Here is a 7,805-nt window from a genome sequence, read left to right as displayed (position 1 = left end):
CTGTGTGTTATGTGTGAATCTGTGTGAATAATGAGCCGGCGTCTCACCGAAATTTCATTATGGTTGCGTAATGACAATAAAGATTCTTGATTCTTCATACATGTAGCAAATTATGAAGCAGAGATACCCAAACCTTAATACACTCAAGGGTCCACAAAAAGCTGGAAATAAATCATGGGTATTTGTTGGGAGTTTGCAAAGTAATTTGTCATTCAATTATATTTAAATTTTGATAGCAACAATTCCATGTTACAATACAACAATTATATCATAATTACAATCATAAACCAATTTGGGTAATAGGATGGAAATTACAATCCTACACTATGATGTATGTACACGGAAGCAAGACCAACAGGTTAAACCATGTTTCCTGCCAGACAATTAGAAAGTCTTAACGAGTCTTCTCTTTAATCCCTTAATTAACTAGTGGTCCTTCTTTTCGGTGACCCACCAACCCCACCCCCTCCTCAGACTTTTAACCTGGCAACACGCTTCTCTCTCTCGTTCGCCCTCCTCGGCCTAACCCCCAATTCTTGGCATGGGAGATGAGGCTTGAGAGGGAGCTTTGTCTCTTGGCGAAGACAGGGGCCCTCCTTTTGTTTCCTGTTACAACATTCATTTCATGGGGAGTCCTGGCTTCTGACCCTGCAGAGAACACACTGAGTTAGGGCAGGGGGCTCCAAGGGAAAGGCCCATCTGTGGCATCCATCAGGACTGAGCCCTCCTGCTGAGGTACTGTCAGAAGTTGGGCTGAGGGTGGTGGAGGGGAGATTTTTCAGTGAGATGATGAAGGGGAGCACTGTGGGTGGAGAAAGGTGGTTAGATTTAAAATGGAGTAGAAAGTTGAAAAACCTAACTTAAATTCCTCAACAATTTTAAAACTGAGGTGAATTGCGTGAATGATGTTTAATAATACAGCACTATTTAGCACAGAATGGAGACAGAGTGACCAGCTAATATTTCAATGTTTACAGCTAATCTTTCAAGTCACCGCACATGTGCTCAATGTATTTTGGGGGATTTTATGTAATGAAAACAAAATATTCCCCACAGCATGATGCCGCCACCACTGTGTGGGGATCTTGTGTTCATGGTGATGTTCAGCGTTTTTTTTTCTTTCTGCCACATATAACATTTTAAATGTAGTCCAAAAAGTTAATATTTTGTCTCACCTGACCAGAGCACCTTCTACAACCTGTTAACTATGTGATAAATGACATTAAACCAGTAAGGGTATGAAATTGATATCTCTGTTCCTCCTGCTTTTTCAGCTGTAGGCTATTTGAACAGTTTGAACCAGTATCCTTTCCTTTTTTTATGTCAAATTGAGCAACAAATGAGACCTACTAATTGTCCTCTTCACCGTGTACCATCTAAATTGATTAGACATGTATTTTTTTACCTGTTGGATTTGCTTTGCTTGACCTCTATTCACTTTTTTCTTAGCTCAGGAACCATGCCAATTTATTCTAAACATGCTGTTGTCATGCCCCTTCTAAAAAAACCTCACTGGTTCCTTTGATTTTATCTAATTTGAGAGCAATTTTTTTTTCAACTTCAACCTTTTTTAAAGAGTTATAATGATGTTGAACATTTTCAGTCTGACTTTAGATCAGGACGTTGCACAGAGACAGCTTTATTAAAAGTACATAATGATATAGCCATGTCTGTTGATCAAAGGTCCCCTGTGGTTCTTGTTTTGTTGGACCTCACTACAGTGAATCATTGTTTTTTTCTTGTCCCTACTGAACCACTTTGTCTGTATCCATGACACAGCATTAAAGAGGTTCACCTCTTTTCTGACAGACAGAGCTTTCTCTTTCTTGATTAATAATTTGACGTCATCTAGTGCTCCTCTTTCATGTGTGTTCCCGATTCTCCATTTTTGGCCCTCTTAAATTTTCACTTCATATGCTGCCACTGGGACTATTATAACTCAGGACTATTTATCCTTCCACTGCTATGCAGATGATATTTAGATCTACTTGTGTCTGAAGCCAGATTGTAGCACTGCTCTCTGTTCTCTGCAGGATTGCATTAGTGCTATCAAACAGTGGTTGGGCTGGATTTTGTTTTTGTTTTTAAATGAACAGAAAACTCAATGTATATTATTTGACCTTAACACCCCTTCAGATGTCTGCACTTTGACTTTTAATCTAACGCTGTTAAAAAATGTAGGGGTTATATATGATAAAAATTTCATATTTAAAAATCTAATTGTCTCTATAGTCAGGCCAAGCTTTCATTAGCGGTGTCTTTTGACCAAAGTTAAACCTTTTTTTTTTTTAAAAGTCTTCCTGACTTGGAGAAGGTCGTTCAATTTTTTTATTAGGTCTGATTATTGTAACTCTGTCTATTTTGGTTTCTCCCAGTCGATCCTAAATTGTCTTCATTCTATCCAGAATGCAGCCGCTGGCCTTTTAACAAATACCTACCAATGTGCACCCATTATCCTTTTTATATTCTTTACACTGTCTCCCTGTTCATATTAGAGTTTACTTTAAACATTTACAGTTTGTTTTTAAATCTCGTGATGCTCTTGCAAGCCCCTTATTTATTTGAACGTTTAGGTGTTTGTGTAGGTGGCAGGTCCTTGAGATCATCCAGTCTGCTATTATTGGAAGTTCCAAGAAATAAGCTTAAACGTTGGAGTGTGCCATCACCCTTTCAGTAGTGGGACCCATGCTCTGGAACCAGCTTCCTTTGGACCAAACTGGGACTTTTTAAAAGCAACTTGAAGACGTGTTTGTTTGGAGAAGCATTTAATATTCCTTAGCACACTCTTTAATACCTGAATTATTTAGTTTTCTGTGATCTATGAGTGTTTTTATAATTTTCATTATGCTTTGGTGTTCTTATATGGACATTTTTAAGCACTTTATATATCAATAAACAAAATTAAAATTATCAAAAATTAAATTGATTCCAAATCTCTGTAATTTATCCTTAAGAACTATAACGTATAAGATGTAAAAATTCTGATGACAAACTAGCTATTTTATGAGTGTCAGTAATTTGGTCCATAAAGAATATAAAAAGTTAAGCTCCAATATTACAGTATCTCACACTTAGATTTGTAGAAAAAAAACAAACAAGTTTTGGGATTATTTCCTGACCCACATGCAGAGTCATGCACAGGAAGCAGAATGTAGAACGGATAGGTATTTGTTTATGAACAACAATGATAAATGTGCGCGCGGAGGCAGGTTTCTGACTCTGTGGTTCTGCTTCGTCTGGAAGCGGAGAGGGAAAAGCAAGACGTTGGCTTTTAAGAAGAGAATGAGAGATTAAATTGTTTCTGGTTCCAAGAGTTGAAGGCAGGAGTTGGGGAGATAATTGGGTCCTGGTTGTAGGTTTTGGATGGAGGAGTCGCAGAGAGGACCTGTGCTCCTGTAGTGAAGACGGTGGTGGTTTGAGGCCCAGTTGGAGAATGAACATGCCTTCCAGCAAAGATGCACTATTCTAAGAGAGATCAGAACAATTTGCGGATGATCTCAAACACATATACACATGGATACACATGAAACAATCGCTTGATTTTCTGAGCGCCTGCAAGCGATAAAGGTTTTCAAATTCCAAGAGTTCAGGTGAAAGCTGCTGAGGGTGGAACTGAAAGACACCAGATGTTCCTCTCTGGTCTGAAAGCTCCTGCGTCGTTGCAAATACCTAAGGCGTTACAGAGGGGAAAAAGTGGACTGGTTTGAAGGTCAGTTTAAATAAAAATACTTGAGCAAATATGACAGGCAGGGTGTGCTCTGTATAAATGCAGCGCTTTCATGCCAGCTCGCTGAAGTTGATTGATTGACTTGTAAGATGTCACGGACAGACTGGGGAGGCAGGGGGAGGCAGGGCGATGGTGGTAAGGATATGGCTATTGTTGGATGGAAAGTTTCTCCCCCTCTCTGTCTATATGTTGTTGAACGTGTTGAAGGCAAAAAGATGGATCCCCGCAAACAGCTGGTCAGCTTTACCAGGGTTCTGGTCAGTTGCCCGTGGCCATAGTGTGCACAGGAGTCAACTGTCAGTCAGTGATGGATTGATACAGGCACCCCTCACCCTTCCTCCTCCTCCTCCCCTGCACTCCCAAAAACTCCACCTCCCTCCTTCTTCAGAATCTATCTCATGCCTGGTGGGCACGTTTGAGTGGTTTGATCGAAGGGATCGGAGAAGTGGAAGCAAGACTCCATCTTGGCTGTGGCCAGTCTTAGAACATGCCCACTTGTCACTCTCTCTGTCTCTGCTCTCTGGTGCTCTTTTGGTTACATCAGTTTTAGCCATGTAACCTACAACACTGCGATCTTTAAAGGATGTCATCTGGCTGGCTGACAGCAGCTGTTGGAGGCCTCTCTGTGCCTGTTTTCCTGTTAATTGTTTTGAGAACGTTCTACTCACCTTGAGCCCTTTGTTTCATGTGAAGTGTGCAGCAGCAGCAGCAGCAGCAGCAGCAAACTTCACGAGCAGCATCGTTTTTATTGGCGAGGCGTTTTGAAAAAGATTGGATTGATGAACATTACTTTCTGAGCTGTTAACAGGTTTACACGAGGAGGCTATTTCTGCAGAACCTGTAAGCTATTTACACAGCAAATGAAGGTTGGAGGTGGTGCGCCGACAATGATCCTCCTGAAACGCAGGCTTATATTGGAACATGAAAAGCATTTGTGCTCAGGTTAAAGAGGGAAAACTAAAGTAGCACCAAAAGGAAAAAAAAAAGGAAAAACATTAAAGCCGTTTAAATGGAGGCTATGTTATCAGAGGTTGTCTACTTTTCTTTAAGGTAGTTTACTCCTAGTCCTGGGAGAAATGAGATGTTACAGTATCAGGACATCTTCCATGCAGGAGGATCGTAGTGACCCACCATCTCCAACATGCATTTTTATCTATAAATGTGTCATCAGCTTCAGTGTAAATAACTTCACAAAGAACAAATCACCATTGTTAAAATGGTCTTAAAAGAGTCTCAACTTTGTGGTATTTGTATGGCAGAAACCTGCTTTAGTTTGGACCTTCTGTGACTGACAATTCTAACAATCATGGAGTTTTACGCAAACTTTCTTCGGTTTGTGTTATCATTTTTACCCACTTTGTTTGCAAATATACAAAGTAAAGCTTAGATTTAACGGCTGTCATCTGTGCTCATCATATTTATTTCTTTTTATTATAGCCTAAGGTGAATGTCATTTTATCACCAACCTGGTGGTAAAAGTGATTTGCAGAGCACTTATTTAGTCTAAACTACTGTTTTCAGCTGTTCAGACTCACTCTAAATACCCTCTGGAGGGGAAATTGAAAAATGATTGTGGAGTAAAGAAACACGAGGGGAGATGTTATCCAATCAAAAACAGAACGTTTATGCATTGTTGTTTTTTTATTATTTGGTTTTATTTGAGGATTTTGTGTCATTTTTGGAATTCGCCTCGTTGTCTTGAAATGTCAAGACAACGGCGACAGTAGGTATCTGGTGGTAGTGAGCAGTAAACAGGATGTTGCTGAAAGCTTTCAAAAACTCTGCCTTGAAAGTGTTTTGCAGAATGTGTTCTAACTGTGTGTTTTTTCTGTCCTCATTCCCTTTTTTTAATGCAAAATCAATGGACAAATTTTAGCGGGTTTCATGTCTGATGTCTGCCCGACATGGTATTTGTCTCTACATAACTTCCCCCCTTATTTGTCTCTGTCTCTCCCATCCCTCTCTTTCCTCCTCTGTCTCTCTGTCTCTTTCACCCTGACCAGTGTGAAGTGTAATTGAAGAAGCAGTCTTCACATGGCCCACAGGCATGGAGGGGACATTGTGTGCGCTGTGGCGGCAAATTGCTCTCTTTGCTCCTTCAAACCTGCACCTCACCTTCACTCCTCCTCCTCTCTTGATCCTTTCCACATCGTCTCTGTTCTTTATTGGCCAGGCCTTTTGTGCCCCATCATTTCTGTCATATTCAACTTTTCAGTTTTGCTTTGCTGTCCTGCAACTATTTTATAGCGCTCATGCAACTCAAAATATCTAAAATCATTCACAGGACCTATAAAACTTTGAACAACCCTTGAAGGCTTTACATTTTGTCACATTAAAACCACAAACATCAATGTATTTTGTTGAGATTACATGGTAGACCATCACAAAGTTCTGTGTAATTAAGAAGTGGGAAAAAAGAATAAGGATGCAATTGGAAATAAAGCCTCTAATAAGAATTTAAATGAAGTTAAACATAAAAAAAGCATTTGTATTCTCAGCCCTCTTTATCCTGGCACCCCAAAGAAAACCAAGTGCAAATATTTGCCTTCAGGCCTCACCTAAATAGCAAGTACTTTAAACCACAAATACTTTACACCACATTAAACCACATTTGCCGCAATCAAAACAGTATTTATTTAATATATCAACACCAGCTGATTTTTCTTTTTTTCTTTTAATGTATTTCTTTTTGCATCTTTGTACATTAATGTTCCCCTCTTCTGGATTTTGGCTGGGCTATTTAAACTATTCTATTTTAGCTCTGGCTGCATGTTTAGGATTAGTACTCTGTTGTAAGAGTGACCTCCTCCTTGGTTTCAAGTCTTTTGGAGCCTCCAAGAGGTTTTCTTCTAGGATGGCCATAGCTTTAGCTCCCTTCGTCTTCTCATCAACTCTGTTCAGCTGCTATGTAACTGCTGAAGAAGTGCATCCCCACCGCTTTATACTGCCACCATCGTGTGTCACTGTAGGGATGCTGTGTTCAGAGCAGATTACAGTGATAGTGTGCCATCGCAGTGCTTTACATGTTGGTCAAAAAAGTTTGAATTTGGTCTCATCTGAGCAGAGCAAGTTCTTCAGTGTTTGCTGGGTCATCCAGAAAGCTTGTGGAAAACGACAAGCTGTGGCTTCTTTAATGATGCCTTTCTTTTTGCAACTCTTCAGAAAAGGCCATATCAGTGGAATGCACAACAAATTGCTGAGATGTCCATCTGTGCAGCTCTTCCAGAGATGCCATGGGTCTGAGACTAATGTTCTCCTGGCCCGGCCTGTCAGCTTATGTGGACTGTCATGTCTTGGTAGACTTGCTGCTGAGTGATAATCTTCTCATTATGGAACAACAGACGGAACAATGCTCTAAGAGATGCTCACAACTTGGAAAGTTGTTTATTACCTAACTCTGCTTTAAACTTGTCCCCAACTTGTCTGCCGTCTTTCTTGGTCTGCATGATGCTGTTTATTCACTGCTGTTCTGCAACAAAGCTCTGAGGCCTTCACAGAAAAGAAGGATTTACTGAGGTTACATTTTGGGACTCTGTTTACTGATTAGACTTCAGAAGACAATGGAGGACACTGAATATTATTCTGTTGTATCAGAGTAAAGGAGGATTAATAGAAATGCACAGCATACTTTCCAGATCCTTTTTTGAAATGGAAAACGTTTTACTTTTACTACACAGTCCCATGTTGGTGTCCTTTGCTCTACCAATCAATCATGTGTGACACAATCTCAGGTTTGAGGTTGCAAAGTGAGGAAATGTGAAAAAGTACAAGTGCTATGAGTATTTAAGACCATATGTTACCATTTAGTGTACTATATTAGCAGGTGGAAAGGTGAGACACCAAATAAAAACCTCTTAATTAATTTCCAAAGTTACAACTGCTATTCATGTTTTCAGTAAAGCAAGAGACCTGCTGGCTTTTGGAGGCCCAGCACAATTATTTTGTCAGATACTGAGCTGGTCCTCCAATCAGACGATAATAAACTGACCAGAAGGTTTTGGTTGGAAAATGGCACACTTTGAGAAATATCTGCCAACGTGGGAGCCACAGTTGAGCGGGAATTGAGTGAGAATGTTCA

This window comes from Fundulus heteroclitus, chromosome 12 (genome assembly GCF_011125445.2).
Source record: "Fundulus heteroclitus isolate FHET01 chromosome 12, MU-UCD_Fhet_4.1, whole genome shotgun sequence".
Classification (NCBI taxonomy): Eukaryota; Metazoa; Chordata; class Actinopteri; order Cyprinodontiformes; family Fundulidae; genus Fundulus; species Fundulus heteroclitus.
This window is presented reverse-complemented; position numbering follows the sequence as displayed.